This window comes from Bactrocera dorsalis, chromosome 6, assembly GCF_023373825.1.
Source record: "Bactrocera dorsalis isolate Fly_Bdor chromosome 6, ASM2337382v1, whole genome shotgun sequence".
Lineage (NCBI taxonomy): Eukaryota > Metazoa > Arthropoda > Insecta > Diptera > Tephritidae > Bactrocera > Bactrocera dorsalis.
In genome coordinates this window covers 34,753,197-34,771,251 of record NC_064308.1, presented here as the reverse complement: position 1 = coordinate 34,771,251, position 18,055 = coordinate 34,753,197, and the positions used below count along the sequence as shown (strand labels likewise).

The following is an 18,055-nucleotide window of genomic DNA, read 5'->3' as shown; positions in this document are numbered from 1 at the left end:
CAAAACAGTCTTTACAAGCAATGCGAGAGCTCTTGCATTCAAATTTATTTATTTATTCTAAAGCTGCTTCCGCACTATTTATGATGAAAATTAATAGAAGATTTGATCATTATGAATTTTTAAATGAAGAATTTGATTTAACGATGTCCAATGATCGCAATCTTACCACAACAAAATACAAAACTACTATTGATGCAGTATTTACAAGATATATGTATAAATAGATTTAAATCAAAATTGCTCATTTCGTACTTTAGTTACCATAGACCTATTGTTTCAGTTTTAGAATTTGATGAAAATCCTGATAATAATGATGAAAATGCTGATAATGATGATGTAAGACTTGTTGAAATTATGGATGAGAACTGATAAATTTTGTATTTACTATTTACTAATATTTACTCATTTAAATAAAACCACTTTCTTCGAATATAGTTTCTATATTATTATACTTCATGTCCATTCAAAAGGTGCCCACATTGCTTTGATAAATTTGATTTTTTATGTACAATTTCTCATGTCACGAGCGCACCTAAAAATTCTCACCCAAAAAAATGCCCAACGCGCCATTCAAGTTTTTAATTCTACACTCTCCCGGAGTACAACCCTCCTTTTTTTAGTGACACTAGAAAACTGAAATGTTGCTCCAGGGTATTATAGTTTTGTTCACCTGATGGTTGTACGTATCACCTTAAACTAAGCGAGATATATATAGGGTTATACAAGACCTGTCGCAAAAGAAACAGAACTTTTTAAATATAACTGTTTCTGGTGGCGCCACCTATTGGTGGGTATATGAAATAAAAAGTTTGATATCTTGTTGACATTTCGTAAAAATGTTAAGATAATTGGATAACTACAATCGATGTTATCGATCAAAAAGTGACAGCAGCTTCTGGTCATCGGTCGTAAAATGCATATAAATGCATATAAAGACAATGCTGATTTGTTTTTACGATTCCGAGTGTATTGTACATCGAGAGTTCGTCCCACCTGGCCAAACGATTAATGCTTTGCCCATGAAAGGACACTGGTTTCAGGACATTTCAGCTATCCAAAAGGCGACGACCGATATTCTCAAGAGCATTCCGAAAAATGACCTTAAACACTCATTTGAAATGCTAATTGACCGGGCTAAACGCTGTATCGAAGCACAAGGAAACTACTTTGAATAAAAAATATAACTTTTTAAAAATATTAATTTTTTGTTTTTTTTTTTTTTTAACAGTCCTGTTTCTTTTGCGACAGACTTTGTATATACGAGTATATATATAAATAGTCAGGGTGTCGAGAAAAGTTGAAATTTGAGTGACTGTCTGTTTGTCCATTCATCCGTGAAAGCTGAACTGAGATATCTCGATGAAACTTGGTATGTTAGTCCCTTACTACAAAACAATTTCGAGTTTGTAAATGGGGGTACTCGGACCACGCCACGCCCACAAATTGCCATTAACTGACTGAAAACATATAAAGTGCCATAACTAAGCATTTAACTAAGATATAAAGCTGTAATTTGATACATAGGGTTGCAGTGGAAACAGATACCTGCAGGCACTATTTTTTGAAAAAGTGGACGTTGCCCCGCCCTCTAACAAGTTTATTATAAATATATCCTAAGCTTGAATGGCTCCAACAACCAAATATACTGGTTACGAATATTGTAAGAACTTCTACCGACAGTGTGAAAATATAACGGTACTGATAAAAAACTACTAAAAACCCGATAAATCAATACCTAAATACGTCAGAGACATTAAATTTTATCATCCCGATGACATGAAAAAGCACACTTTTTGGTGAAATCACATATCTCGGGACCCGACCAAACGAATTCGGCTAAATTTGGTACGTGACATTCTTCGTACCGAATATTTAGACCCCGGTACCCATAGTTGACTTATGGGATAAATTTTCTCTTATAATGGTATGTCTGTATATCTAAAATGGGTTGGATCGGACCAATACTTCCCTTAGCCCCCAGATACTTAATGTAAAGATTTTTGTACTTCGTGGTGACTTTGTACCGCATATATCGGCCAATATGTGAGTTATCTCAACGAAAATTATATAGAGTATTTTACTTATAACAGCGTATCTTTTTGCCAAAATTGGATACAATTGTCTGAAAACTTGACCTAGCTTCTATAAAGGCTGATTTTTTAAGAGCTTGATAACTTTTTTTTAAAAAAAAACGCATAAAATTTGCAAAATCTCATCGGTTCTTTATTTGAAACGTTAGATTGGTTCATGACATTTACTTTTTGAAGATAATTTCATTTAAATGTTGACCGCGGCTGCGTCTTAGGTGGTCCATTCGGAAAGTCCAATTTTGGGCAACTTTTTCGAGCATTTCGGCCGGAATAGCCCGAATTTCTTCGGAAATGTTGTCTTCCAAAGCTGGAATAGTTGCTGGCTTATTTCTGTAGACTTTAGACTTGACGTAGCCCCACAAAAAATAGTCTAAAGGCGTTAAATCGCATGATCTTGGTGGCCAACTTACGGGTCCATTTCTTGAGATGAATTGTTGTCCGAAGTTTTCCCTCAAAATGGCCATAGAATCGCGAGCTGTGTGGCATGTAGCGCCATCTTGTTGAAACCACATGTCAACCAAGTTCAGTTCTTCCATTTTTGGCAACAAAAAGTTTGTTAGCATCGAACGATAGCGATCGCCATTCACCGTAACGTTGCGTCCAACAGCATCTTTGAAAAAATACGGTCCAATGATTCCACCAGCGTACAAACCACACCAAACAGTGCATTTTTCGGGATGCATGGGCAGTTCTTGAACGGCTTCTGGTTGCTCTTCACCCCAAATGCGGCAATTTTGCTTATTTACGTAGCCATTCAACCAGAAATGAGCCTCATCGCTGTAGACCATAAATCGGACGTAAAGCGCGAAACACATTTCGAACCGAACACTGATTTTGGTAATAAAATTCAATGATTTGCAAGCGTTGCTCGTTAGTAAGTCTATTCATGATGAAATGTCAAAGCATACTGAGCATCTTTCTCTTTGACACCATGTCTGAAATCCCACGTGATCTGTCATGAAAATCCTAACCTCAAAAAAATCACCCGTTATAACTAATATCAGGATTTTCGGACATTTAGCTGACTTTACTCTATATGATTGGTTTCCCATCTTAAAGTATTTCCCTGGCTTTGGTTCTTGCAATTTGCAAGAGTATGAAATGACCGGTTGCACTCGAACATAGCCCTTCCTTACTTGAACATATTTATCATATGAGACAATAAAGTGAGCAACATACACCGTTTGTAACCGAATAAGAGTAAAGTGTGAATGTACAGAAGTATCAGTATATAATAACTAGCTGACCGGGCAAACTTCGTTCTGCCCAAAATAGATTTTTTTTTTCATTTCAAAAATTACACCGGTATTGGTTTTAATAGAATATGAACGATTTTTCCTAATTTCATTGTGTATACTTTAAATACCGCCTTTTTTGTCCTTGACAAATTCTCAATATTGAAAAATAGTAAAGAAAAAATTATTGCTGAGTTTTTTGAACTGTTTTTGATAAAAAATTTAAATAAAAAAACATGATATACAGGCAGGTTCTGCAATTTACTTCCGAGTGAAATTTTGTGGAAAATACCTTCTGTACCTAATTTGACAAAATTTTTACAAATTTTACTCGGAAGTGAATTGCCAGAACCTGCCTGATAAACATTTTTTTCGAGGGTATATTAATGCTTTTTTAATTTAATTGCTTGAAAAATGCTACTCTTTTCAATAATGCTGACACATCGCGATTTTTTTTTTTTCATTTCAAAAATTACACCGGTATTGGTTTTAATAGAATATGAACGATTTTTCCTAATTTCATTGTGTATACTTTAAATACCGCCTTTTTTGTCCTTGACAAATTCCCAATATTGAAAAATAGTGAAGAAAAAATTATTGCTGAGTTTTTTGAACTGTTTTTGATAAAAAATTTAAATAAAAAAAAACATGATATACAGACAGGTTCTGCAATTTACTTCCGAGTGAAATTTTGTGGAAAATACCTTCTGTACCTAATTTGACAAAAATTTTACTAGGAAATGAATTGCCAGAACCTGCCTGATAAACATTTTTTTCGAGGGTATATTAACGCTTTTTTAATTTAATTCCTTGAAAAATGCTACTCTTTTCAATAATGCTGACACATCGCGTCCAGGATTTGTTGACAATTTAATAAAATTAAGTTTGTACTATTCTCATTCAATTTTATTAGTTTTAATCGAGTCTTGGAAATATATAATTTTAGTACATATTTAGTTTAGGGCTGCACGGTATACGATATTTTTGGTTTTCTGTTTCGCGGCGTAAATAAACAGTGGGGGAGGTTTTCCAACACGGGAACACGCCACATAGAGCTGGCCATGTGAAAAGCAAGACATTTCTAAATTTATGCCGCATACTTCCAGAGACTGCCTTTGTTACTTGTTTATTGTCATCACAAATGCAAGTTTCACTTTGAACTGCAAACGTCTGAATTGGAATGGCAAATCTGTTGAAGTTAATGGGATTCGGGGAAGTAAGCATTCCTCTCCCTTGAACGGGCCTTTCAAAATGCTTGCCACTATTAAATTGTCCATTAGCTTGGTCACAATCAGTCGAGTACCATTGCACAGTTTGGGAGCATGAAGATTCCTTAGCATAATAACTACAGACCCAACTTTGAGACGCAAATTATGAGGCGGCATTCCAGGCAGCATCAAAGAGTTTAAGAACTCCACTGGGTAATTTACTACCTCGTCTTCATTTTCAACGCGATCGATTGATTTAAATGACCGCAGTTCTCCCGGAATTTGATTTTGAATCGTCCAATTCAAGTCGCTGATATCCATATTTTTTGCTGCTAAAATTGCGCGCGTGCTTAATCGTAGTTACCATAATTTTGAGCAATATTTGGGCATAAACTACTGATTAGTTCATATTTATTAGATGTGAATTGGCAAATCGTAGTTGGAATCGATATTAATCCACTGCAAGGATCTATCGGAACTTGTCCATTTCCGATTCGCAGCAGCTCTTTTGAAAAAACCTCCGCAGTTCTATCGTTTTGCACCAAAACTCGCATATTCATGGTCAATGAAACCTCCACAAATGTGATGACTTCTGACATGCGTTTAGCTCATTCGCCGCTGTTGATTTTGGAATCACGGGAAGTGTTTGTCTAAAGTCGCCCGACAGTAATATCATCACTCCTCCAAAGCAACGATTATTTTTGCGCAAATCTCTGTGTTCGGTCGAGTGCTTCTAATGATCGTTTGTGGGCCATTGTGCATTCATCCCACATGATTAACTTACATTTTTTTAAAACTTGTGCCATTGCTGATTGCTTTGAAATATAGTAAATAGAACTTTCGTGTATTTGCAAGTTTAATGGAAGCTTTAATGCTGAATGTGCCGTTCTTCCACCTTCTAACAGTCTTGCAGCAATCCCGGTAGATGCAAGAGCTAATGCAATACCACCTTGACCACGTATTGCTGCTAGTATTAAAGACAATAGGAACGTTTTGCCAGTCCCGCCGGGCGTATCGAGGAAAAATATGCCACCGTTTCCACTATCTACAGCATTTATTAGCTGATTGTACGCACTGCTTTGCTGTTCATTCAACAGTGGAACATTTGTTTGTACTTGTTGTTGCAAGTGAGTTATATCGTAAGCACGCTCGCGTTCCAATTCGCGACTCACTAAATCCCTTGTTTGACGACTTGGTGCCGGCATATGAACTTCAATCAATAGTTTTCTACTCATAAGTAAACATAAATCTTCAATAAGGACTAATGCTTCATTGTAGATGTCAGCGTTCATTTGTAAGTCGAAATTTCTCGTCGCTAATCGCAGGCGATGCAAAATATCTTCTGCCATGTCATCTTTGTACGTATTCCATAATAGACGCAGGTTTGAAGGTTGACATGTCGAAAAGTTTACGAACTGCAGTGGCTGGTGAAGAAGCTATTGCATCAGCTAGCGTTTGATTCCAGTGATTGTCGTGTTCAAGCAATTGCATTTGTTGACATGCTTCTCGAAATGTTGCACAAATGGTACCATCTACAGTCCTCAATGATTCAAATGAAGTTGAACCGCGTACATTAATCAAAAGCAAACGTAGGTAAAAGCAATCATCGTTCTTTGGATGGATTGTGTAAATTCTTCCCAATGCATTAGTTGAAAAAAACACCTGGATAACCATCTACCGGATGGCCGTTCTTCCTGCGCAACCATTTCTTCGACGATGCATTCCACGTATAATACCGATGCATCTCCGAGTAAAGCAATGTTCTCGCGAACGGATCACTGGCGCAAGTTGAAAAGAAACTTGTTAAAGTGGTTGCTGGTGGTATTTCCGTTCGCTGTACTATGTTCTCTGCGTTGAAATAAACTTGCTGGCCATTCTCCAAATGAGCTGACAGATGCACAACAGTAGGATGGCGTTCATGAATTGCAAATGAAAATATTCTCCAGATTGCTTCATTGCAGTTCACATATCTGCCCATTTGAAATTTGCTAATTTCATCTCGTTCAACGCCAATAACCGCCATATCGCTTCCTTTGGTGACATATTTGCAAACATACTTAATTGATTTTATTGAACTGCAATACTCAATATTTATATGTGTTTTGAATGCCTTAGACAAAATTGGCGAATATGGAACGATCCATGTGTTACCAACCACGAAATTCTTTCCTTTCAATTGAGTGATGAATATTCTGCCATTGTCAGCGGGTGAGCGACGCCGATAGAGAGGGTATCCGTCGTTTCCAGTTTGAGTTTCCGAAATAAAAGCACGGGGATAGCGTTTTTTGCATTCACTGTCCGACATACAAACCAAAGATGGATCGTGTTCTCCGCATGGCCCATGAACCATATTGGCCATCACCACTTCGCGCAACTCTGGATCTATTTCAACATCAGGAATTTCGGCGGAAATGATGTCGTCAATTTGGTCAGGTGTAATTTTCTCCACCATCCAAAGATGAATGTGTGCGTCGAGCAAACCTCTCTTCTGCCACTCCAGCATCGAACACGTTGTTTCGTAATAAAGTCCATCAAACATCTGAGTTTTTGTTTAAACACGCGTGCTGTAACGTCGTGGCGATCGCTTGGTGATTGACCGGGATGCAATAGATTCGTAATGTCTGGCCATTTTGGATTGCAAGTAAATGTAACAAACAAATCCGGCCGTCCATAATTGCGCACGTAAGTCATCGCATCCTGGGAGTACTCATGCATGTGTCTAGGACTGCCAATGTATGTCGATGGCAAAATATAGAGTCGACCAATATCTGTAATATCCGCATCACCATTCATTACATCTCTTAAGTGAATATACTCTTCAGATCGCAACTTCGACTGATTGTATCGCATGTAATTAAGTCGTTCTGTCTCAACTTTAACGTACATGTCAACTGCATACTGTTGAAATAACCGTCCATATCTCAGTAAGTGGTTGTCATAGTTTTGGCGAATCATCATTCGATGTGCGTAAAACTTCATTGAACTGACTTTTTTATTTGTCTCGATACCTAAAAGCTTAAATTACTTATATGAAGTAGCAAACAAAAATTTTTTTTAACTAACCATTCACCGGATTTATCATCTTATATCCTAAGTGATATCCGTCTTCTCTACGGCAGAACATGGGCAGATATTGCATTGCGTCGTAAGACCGATGTGTCTCACTTATCCGTTTTAGTGCGTTTTGATTTCTACGTTTGATAACAATATCACGCGGCTGCAAATTTTCTCCAACAACAACAACTGATATTTCGCTAACTGTAGGTGCATTATATTGTCTTTCATGTGTCCCTGTTGGTCTTTTGTCCGCTTGTATGATTATACTATGATCATCTGTTGGCATACGTTCCAACGAAATCGTAAACAGTTTAATGAGGCCATTGTGTTCGTGTAACATTTGCTGCAATTGTTCGATTATTTCTCTTTTCGTTGCATTGAAGATAGCACAACGCCGATTTACTTCATCATGTGAATCTCCCAGAAAGTAAATTTGGAGATATTTGTGTTCTTGATCTGGATGCGGCAACCGCGATCCAGCGAGATGAAACATTTGCCCATGAACGTGTATAATTGGAGGAAAGTTCTGTAGTTTCTGTCGAATATTGTTTGGCAAAAATACCTTGAACGTTTTGTTGTAGTTTTGTTCATTTACAATTTGCTTTAAGAAATGGCTCGAGTGAGGAGATTCACCGTAAAGCAGCTGGAACAATGGCTGTGGTGGTGGAAGCAATTCTGGCAACGGTTCATTTTTAAATTTGACTGCATTGCAATATTGACAAACTACTGACATCTGACCGATTTGAACAGATGCGCTATATTGAATGTTTGGATCATATCGAAAACCTGCCCGTTCAAAGTTCACAAAAGAAAGATGTTGCCGCTGTTGTCGTCGAATAATCGCATGTTGTGATCTTACTTCATCACTTTGGCGAGCACGAACTTCCCTTCTTCTCAATCGTTCTAGCTGATTGTATGTTTGGTTGACATCTTCTAACTGGTGCGTGCTACTCTCCAGCAGTCTATTTCGTGGTGATACCCTCTCAATAACACTTTCCCTTTGACGTGGTCTGCTATTTCGTGTTCTCCTTGCGGCCTGGGAACTCCGAGAAGTGTTACCATACGTACTGATTCTTGACATCGTAACAAATATCTAATTGGAAATGATCATTCGTTTGCATAAAGTTCATATAAGGTTTTACGGCCAACACGCTAAATCACTTTCACTAAATAGCCCACTTTTTAAAACAAAATATATCAATATATCAGTAAAGCAAGGCGCATTTTTATTGCCCTCTAAATTTTGCGTGTTCGATTGCAACACAAAATTGACGTTTAATTTAATTTGTGTTTGTTTCATAAAACTGCCATTTCCATAAACCAAATGTAGGACGTAACACAATCAAAATTACGATATAACCGCTACTGTCACCGATAAATAAACAAAAATAGCAAGAAACAACCAAAATGTCGTGCTAGGTGGAAAATGAGATAAATATATGGTGGATTAACAACCAAAATAATTAAAGATTGTATGGGAGGTAACACGCCCCCTTTTTCGATAACGCCAAGTTTTATGGGTGAGAATGGTGTTGTTTCCTATAGCTCTATACCAATTTTCATGTTCCTACCTTAAACACTTTTGAAGATATTCACCTTGAAAAATTCAGTTTGTATGGGAGATGCTACGCCCCCTTTTCCGATTACCCCTTCTTTTATGTGTAAGAAGGCTTTTGATACCATATAGGTCTATACCAATTTTCAGGTCCCTACCTTGAACCCTTTCACAGATATTCTGCTTAAAAATTTAGTTTGTATGGGAGGTACCGCGCCCTCTTATTCGATAGCCCCCGGTTTTATAGGTGAGAGTGGTGTTGTTATCCTGTAGCTCTGTACCAATTTTCATGTTCCTACCTTAAACACTTTTGAAGATATTCGACTTGAAAAATTCAATTTGTATGGGAGGTACCACGCCCCCTTAATATCTTGTTCTGATTTTAAGACATGACCTGCGCGTGGTAATAACAAACAAATCCCCCAAAGAAGGTATTTCATTTGGTTCAGCCGTTTTCGAGTTTTAGCGTTACAACTATACACCATTTCATTTTTATATATATAGATATATATCATTTTTTCCTTCATAAAGTTCGTTTGACATGGAAAATTTTTACAGGCCTTGGTCCAGTTCTTAATGTTAATATTAAGGGCTAAAATTTCTAGGAAGTTTTCAAGGAAATTTCGTGACGGGATTGAAAAAAATTAATAGTTAAAAAAAACCGTAATATACATCTATTTGAAGTACGTATTCGGCTTAAAATTTGTTTTACGCTATTATTTTATATCCACTAACACTTCACTAATTCGGGTTTACGCGTTTATTTTACATTATATAGTGCAGAAATAGTCTTAATTCAATATTTAAATTCTTTTTCAATTCTATTTATTTAATAAAATTTTTTTATTTAATACAAAATATTTACAGCCTGTCAAATAATCAGTGAATAGGAAAATAGGAAATAAAAGATTTTACCCCAAATACAGAAACCATAATCGTTGATAAACAATAAAGAATCTTTCATTATTTTCCTTTACTTGAAAAATCTCGGTGCTTATCGACCACGGTTATATATTCGAAGCTCGGCCATAGGCCGATCATACAAAACGGAGTTTTACCCGGAAAAACTGGAAACACCATGATATTGGACCGCCCTGGGTTTATTTTTTTTTGAAGCATGGAAAGAAGTTTTGCGCGAAAAGAACATTGTCACACCTCGGTGTTGGACCGACCAGGATTTTTTTGTTTCTGAAGCACGCTCGAAGGTCGCCAACGCAAAAAGGAGTTTTAGCCGAAAAAATAACTGGTCACATCACAGTGGCGGGTAATAAAAGCGAAATAATATTGTCAACATACACGAGGATACGTTTTTAAAACTCTTAGGAACAATAAAATTTACGCATAATCCATAAAAACTTTGGTTTCATTAAATTGGAATAATTTCTTTATATTATACTAATATTTTTATACTCCTGCAACCAGTCGCTACATAGTATTACAGTTTTGTTCACCTATCGATTGTTTGTAACACTTAAAACTAATCGAGATAGATATAGGAATATATACTTGTATATATAAATGATCAGGACGACGAGAAAAAATGAAATCCTGTGACTGTCTGTCTGTCCGTTCGTGCAAGTTGTAACTTAAGTAAAAATTGAGATATCTCGATGAAACTTATTATACAAGCTCCTTGGTATAAAAAAATTCGAGTTCGTAGATCGGCGTAATTGGACCACTGACACGCTCACAAATCGCCATTAACCGAAAACCTCTAAAGTGCCATAACTAAGGACTAAATTAAGATAAAAAACTGTAGTCTGGCACAGGGGATCGCAGTAGCAAGGGGCACATGCGGAGAAAAATCTTTGAAAAAGTGGGCTTGGCCGCATCTCCTAATATGTTTAATGTACATATCTCCTAAGCCACTAAAGTTACAACAACCAAATTCGCTCAAAACAAATGTTACAAAAACTACTATCGATAGTGTGAAAACGGATGAAATCGGATGAAAACCCCGCTCACTCCCCATATAACCCTACTGCTCAAAACTACTAAAAGAGCGATAAATCAATAACTAAATGCGCCAGAAAGTATGATAAGGCCGGGATAGTATGATAAGGCTTTATAGACACCGGGGTAAAAATTGGCCGATTGGCGCGACACCGCTCAATTTTTGGTGAAATTCCATATCTCGGGACCCGACTGACTGATTTCAACAAAATTTAGAATGTGTCATTTCATATTCCTATGACACTCTGTGGAAATGATTGAAATCGGACAATAACCACGCCTACTTTCCATATAGTACCATTTTAAATTCCACTTGAACAAATCAAGAAGCAATTAATATAATGGGATTAAACTTTCCAATAATAATGCCTTTAGTATATGCCACCTTATGACAAAAAATTGTTCAAATCCAACCTAAAATCTTCAGACCCAAGGTACCAAATACGTGGACCCCAGTACCTATAGTTGACTTTTGACCGAAATGTGTGAGATATGCAATAAAAATTCAGACAGAATCCTTTTCCTGCAGTAGTAGCTCTGCATATCCAAAATGGGTGGAATCGAGTCAATACTTCCCTGAGTCCCCATATACCTAATACAAATATTTTCGAACATCCTCGTGACTTTATGCTGGATATATCGGCCTATGTATAAATGCGCATCCTTCCCCGGACGTCCACACATACACCACACTATCACACCACTTCAACTCAACCTCACAACACTGACACGCACCTTCGCCATACTCACCTCACAAATCATCAGTGCTTACACATTCCATACACACGTACACCAATCAACCACATCACACCATCTGATCCCACATACCAAAAGGAAAAAAAGGAACCGACAAGGAGATCAGTTTCTCACTTCGCTTTCGATCTCAGCAGCGACCTGTACGCGTGTGCGAACATTTGAACGGAACGACATCAGCGTTATTTCCCTTCTCCAGTTTTCGTCATTTTCATCCAGTTTCGGAATTATAAACCTTTAATTATTACCTTTTATAAAGTGAACATTAAAATTGTACACAAACAAGAAAACTGCAATATAACGGGTGATTTTTTTGAGGTTAGGATTTTCATGCATTAGTATTTGACAGATCACGTGGGATTTCAGACATGGTGTCAAAGAGAAAGATGCTCAGTATGCTTTGACATTTCATCATGAATAGACTTACTAACGAGCAACGCTTGCAAATCATTGAATTTTATTACCAAAATCAGTGTTCGGTTCGAAATGTGTTTGTTCGACAAATTTTGTTCAGCGATGAGGCTCATTTCTGGTTGAATGGCTACGTAAATAAGCAAAATTGCCGCATTTGGGGTGAAGAGCAACCAGAAGCCGTTCAAGAACTGCCCATGCATCCCGAAAAATGCACTGTTTGGTGTGGTTTGTACGCTGGTGGAATCATTGGACCGTATTTTTTCAAAGATGCTGTTGGACGCAACGTTACGGTGAATGGCGATCGCTATCGTTCGATGCTAACAAACTTTTTGTTGCCAAAAATGGAAGAACTGAACTTGGTTGACATGTGGTTTCAACAAGATGGCGCTACATGCCACACAGCTCGCGATTCTATGGCCATTTTGAGGGAAAACTTCGGACAACAATTCATCTCAAGAAATGGACCCGTAAGTTGGCCACCAAGATCATGCGATTTAACGCCTTTAGACTATTTTTTGTGGGGCTACGTCAAGTCTAAAGTCTACAGAAATAAGCCAGCAACTATTCCAGCTTTGGAAGACAACATTTCCGAAGAAATTCGGGCTATTCCGGCCGAAATGCTCGAAAAAGTTGCCCAAAATTGGACTTTCCGAATGGACCACCTAAGACGCAGCCGCGGTCAACATTTAAATGAAATTATCTTCAAAAAGTAAATGTCATGAACCAATCTAACGTTTCAAATAAAGAACCGATGAGATTTTGCAAATTTTATGCGTTTTTTTTTTTAAAAAGTTATCAAGCTCTTAAAAAATCACCCTTTACATATGTATATACACGCGTATACACGTATACACATTTAAACCAATTCGTTTTTCCATTTTTTCATTTATAAAACAAAAATTTTGTGGTGATCGAGAAGGTGAGTGCGTGCGAAAATATAAAGAATTTGAAGTGCACAGCAAAAAAGGTGTGTTAGCGGAAAATACATGGTCCTTCGAGCAGGATAGAACGGCACATTGGTGAAGCGATAAAAAAATATTATATATATATAGGTGTGCATATATATGTAAAAAAAAACAACAACAATAAAGGGTTTTACATACGTAAGTGTAGTGACACCAAGAATAAAATATAGTATATTAGAACGAAGTGGTACATAAATCTACATACATACATGCATATAGATACTTGTATATGACAAAACGAAAAGTGTGTGGAAAAAAGAACAAAAAAAGGCAAAAGGCGAAAGGCGAAAAATAGTGCAGTGAAATAATATACATACATACTAAACTAACATATGTTCACAAAATTGTGATTATTCCTAATTAACAAATAAAACATTAACCAAATTTAACTAAATAAATTATTATTCCTTGCCTTTTAAACTTACCTTCGTGTATACAATACACTTATTCCACAAAAAAATTCAATACAAATTTATTTTCAAATTATTCTGGCAATACCGCTCCAGTTCATTTACTGTGAGAGGTATACTTGAAAACTATAGGAACAATACCTCTTCAGCTGTGAGAGGAATTGCTTCCAAAAAGTAAGCAAAAAATCTCTCCCGATTACCCATCCGAAAAGAGGGCGCGCAAAGAGCTCTGAAGAACCAATAGCAGAGGAGCAGACTCAACAACAAATGAAACGAACATGTTTCAATTCACCAAAAACCCAGAAAGAACCCCAAAGAAATCTGATTTGTCAATTTAAACCAGTGTTTCCCAAAGTGGGCGATAACGCCCCCTTGTTGGCGCTGCAGGTGTCAAGGGGGGCCGTAAGAGACCCAGAAAGAAAATCGGGGCGTTGTGTAGAGGCCTGGGGGGTTATTTGTAATTTTATTTAGTTAGGAGGCCTCTTAGACAACGACTACATGAGCTCTCGACTCTCAACAACAACATGTGAACATCAACTAATATGAATTAAAAGATTGCTCAAACTCGGTTCTATATTTCTCTCCTATTTTATTGAATATAGAATAAATGAAAATCATGTCAATCGGTCGCTCCGTTTCATAACGGGGCATCTTGACAGGATAGAATTTATAGAATACTAACTGTCAAACGTATTGCTATTGCCATTGCCAAATCTGTATGTGGGCATTTGCTATCATAATATATTATAATCAATTGCGCAAATGTGTTGGGTAGGTAGGTTCGAGCTGATGTAGCGCATGCTTTGAGCTCTTGAAAAATTTATTTTATCCCATTGCGAAATGACATCGGGTAGTTAGCTGATGTAGCGCACGTTTTGAGCTTTTGAACTCCTTAAATATTTTATGTGGAAAATAAAAAAATGATCTTTATCCTTTCTTACAAATGTATTTCTGGGGAAATTAAGAAAAGGAGCAAGATCCTTTTTTACAAATGTATTTCTGGGAAAAATAAGATAATACGAAAAGGAAAAAGATCCTTTTTTTACAAAAGTATTTCTAGGAAAAATAAGAATTCATATTTTTGGACTACTATATAATAATTGTACTTAAGCATTCCTATATAAACAATGTAATATTTATTTTATATTAATTTGTGGTTTTGCGCGCAATATATGAGCATTACTTACGCCTCCTTTACACTACTCGCGAAGTTAAACGTATTTCTCAAAGCAGAACAATTTCGGAAGTAAAAAAGAAGAGACGGCAATACTGTGCGGAATACATTAAATTCGGATTCATTGAAAATCCCACAAACCCATCCTCGCCTTTGTGTCTTCTATGTCTGGCTAAATGAGTAGCGACGTCGCATCACATCTGCATCAATTCATCACACCGGATCGACTATTCACCTCATCACGCGAGCGAACACCACACATTAACACACATACACGGACATACAAGGAATAGAGAAAGCAGCTCGCGCACCTTTCATTGATACGACGTCGAACAGCCAACATCTACGCTTTCCGCAGCATCCCGGTTTCGATCCGCTTACCCGAGTGTATATGTATATCTAATATATATATAACCTAATACCTACTGGTTCCAATATATAATTGCTCAGTTTACATTTTTTACATTTATATATATATTTAACTATCCAATGCTTCAATTCAATTAAACCCAATAATTGTGAAGTGAATTTCGCAGAAAATAAAAGTTTGTAACGATCTTTGAAATTAGTGCATTTTCTTTTAACTAAAAGTGTGAGTGGCCTATAAGGTGAGTTTAATGTACATGGTCCTTCGAGCCATAAAGAAAGGCACTGTGGCTAAATGAAGTCAATAAAATTAAGATTTGAAAAAAAAGTTACTAAAAATCTTACCGTGTAAGAAAGTGCAGCTATAAAAACCGAAAAGGTAATAAATAAAAAAAACAACAAAGAACATATGTACCAAAAACCGGTTTTGGATACAGCAAGTGCAGTGACTAAAAAATAAAATATAGTTCATACATATACAGATATGTATATGCAACTATAATATACGATTACTGTGGTACAAAAAGTGCATATATATTCAAAAACATAAAAAAAGATAAAAATATAAATAAATAAAAGTGCTGTGCAAAAAACATACGTAATTACAAAATAAAAAATTCACAAACATAAATTGCTTCTAGGCCATCACATATAAAACAAAACAAATATACTTAATAAGAATGTAGTGATAATTTTGTTTTGTGAAAACATAAATAAATAAAATAAAGAAACAAAATTTTACAAAACTTAAAAGAGTTATCCAGTGGGAATAGTGAACACATATAAAACAACAAACAAAAACTAACTGAACTAACATTTTAAGAATACAGTGCTGAGGAAAAAAATTAATAATAATAAATAAATATTAAAAATTCATAAAAAAACATAAATCGGGCGCGCTCTAACTAACGGGTGATTTTTTTGAGGTTAGGATTTTCATGCATTAGTATTTGACAGATCACGTGGGATTTCAGACATGGTGTCAAAGAGAAAGATGCTCAGTATGCTTTGACATTTCATCATGAATAGACTTACTAACGAGCAACGCTTGCAAATCATTGAATTTTATTACCAAAATCAGTGTTCGGTTCGAAATGTGTTTCGCGCTTTACGTCCGATTTATGGTCTACAGCGATGAGGCTCATTTCTGGTTGAATGGCTACGTAAATAAGCAAAATTGCCGCATTTGGGGTGAAGAGCAACCAGAAGCCGTTCAAGAACTGCCCATGCATCCCGAAAAATGCACTGTTTGGTGTGGTTTGTACGCTGGTGGAATCATTGGACCGTATTTTTTCAAAGATGCTGTTGGACGCAACGTTACGGTGAATGGCGATCGCTATCGTTCGATGCTAACAAACTTTTTGTTGCCAAAAATGGAAGAACTGAACTTGGTTGACATGTGGTTTCAACAAGATGGCGCTACATGCCACACAGCTCGCGATTCTATGGCCATTTTGAGGGAAAACTTCGGACAACAATTCATCTCAAGAAATGGACCCGTAAGTTGGCCACCAAGATCATGCGATTTAACGCCTTTAGACTATTTTTTGTGGGGCTACGTCAAGTCTAAAGTCTACAGAAATAAGCCAGCAACTATTCCAGCTTTGGAAGACAACATTTCCGAAGAAATTCGGGCTATTCCGGCCGAAATGCTCGAAAAAGTTGCCCAAAATTGGACTTTCCGAATGGACCACCTAAGACGCAGCCGCGGTCAACATTTAAATGAAATTATCTTCAAAAAGTAAATGTCATGAACCAATCTAACGTTTCAAATAAAGAACCGATGAGATTTTGCAAATTTTATGCGTTTTTTTTTTAAAAAAAGTTATCAAGCTCTTAAAAAATCACCCTTTATAAAAATACCAATAATTAACAAATAAATCGGGCGCGGTCTAACAATAAAAATAACAAAAATTATAATATCAATCGGGCGCGACATAAATAGAAGAAAATTACAACATACATATGTACAAACTCTACAAAGGAGGAAACGGGAGCAAGAAGACACTAAACAAAGGAGGAAATTAGGAAAGGAACATTAAACACAGGAGGAAATAGGACTAAACACAGGAGGAAACCGAAGCGAAAGCGGATAATATTCCCAAAATTATATAAATATATACATACTCGTATATGTACTATATTCTCCCCAAAACTCCCTTGAGGCCATTTTTTATGCACATATGTAAATATGTATGATATCATACGGTTTTATTAAATATAAAACCTATGTATATAATCCGCTTGATCAATTTCTAAACGGAAACAAAATACAGTTGAAAAAATATATCATCCATATATTTTTATAAATACCAAAGGAAATCATTTACTGCCTTCTAAGCTTACCCTTGTGTATACAAACACACCCTACAACAGAAAACCAACCAAATATATTCAAGTATTAACTTGCAAATCTTTCCGGCAATACCCCTTCTGTGTCTTCAAACAGTAAGCAGGATTGCATAAAATAGGTAAGCGAAAGGCATAAAAAGCAAAATTTCCACGAGCGAGAATAAAAACAAACATACATATTTACATATGCTCTTATCCAATCATACTTAAAATACATAAATGCAACAAACATAAATTAGTACTTACTAACAAATACAAACAAACATTCAAATTAATATTAATATATTGAAGCATATACCTGCTAATCCGCAAGTGCAGAGGTTAATGATCTGCACTTTGTTCATTTTCTTTTCGCGCTAAATTCTGATCGCGCAAATATAAGTACATATGTATATACTTATATGATATACGTACTGTATACATATATTCGGTATTCTTTTTGCATACGCTACATACCCTGATTTAGGGGGTATATCCGAAACATAAAAACTATAACAAATCTTAAATTATTAGAAGCTGCGAT

The 18,055-nt window shown here is 36.3% G+C and overlaps 1 protein-coding gene across 2 annotated transcripts in view; it reads right to left on the bottom strand.

Annotated features, from left to right (window-relative positions):
* LOC125779302 (uncharacterized) overlaps positions 1–18,055 on the bottom strand; it is a 320,147-nt gene that overhangs the window by 144,551 nt on the left and 157,541 nt on the right. The window lies entirely within an intron of this gene.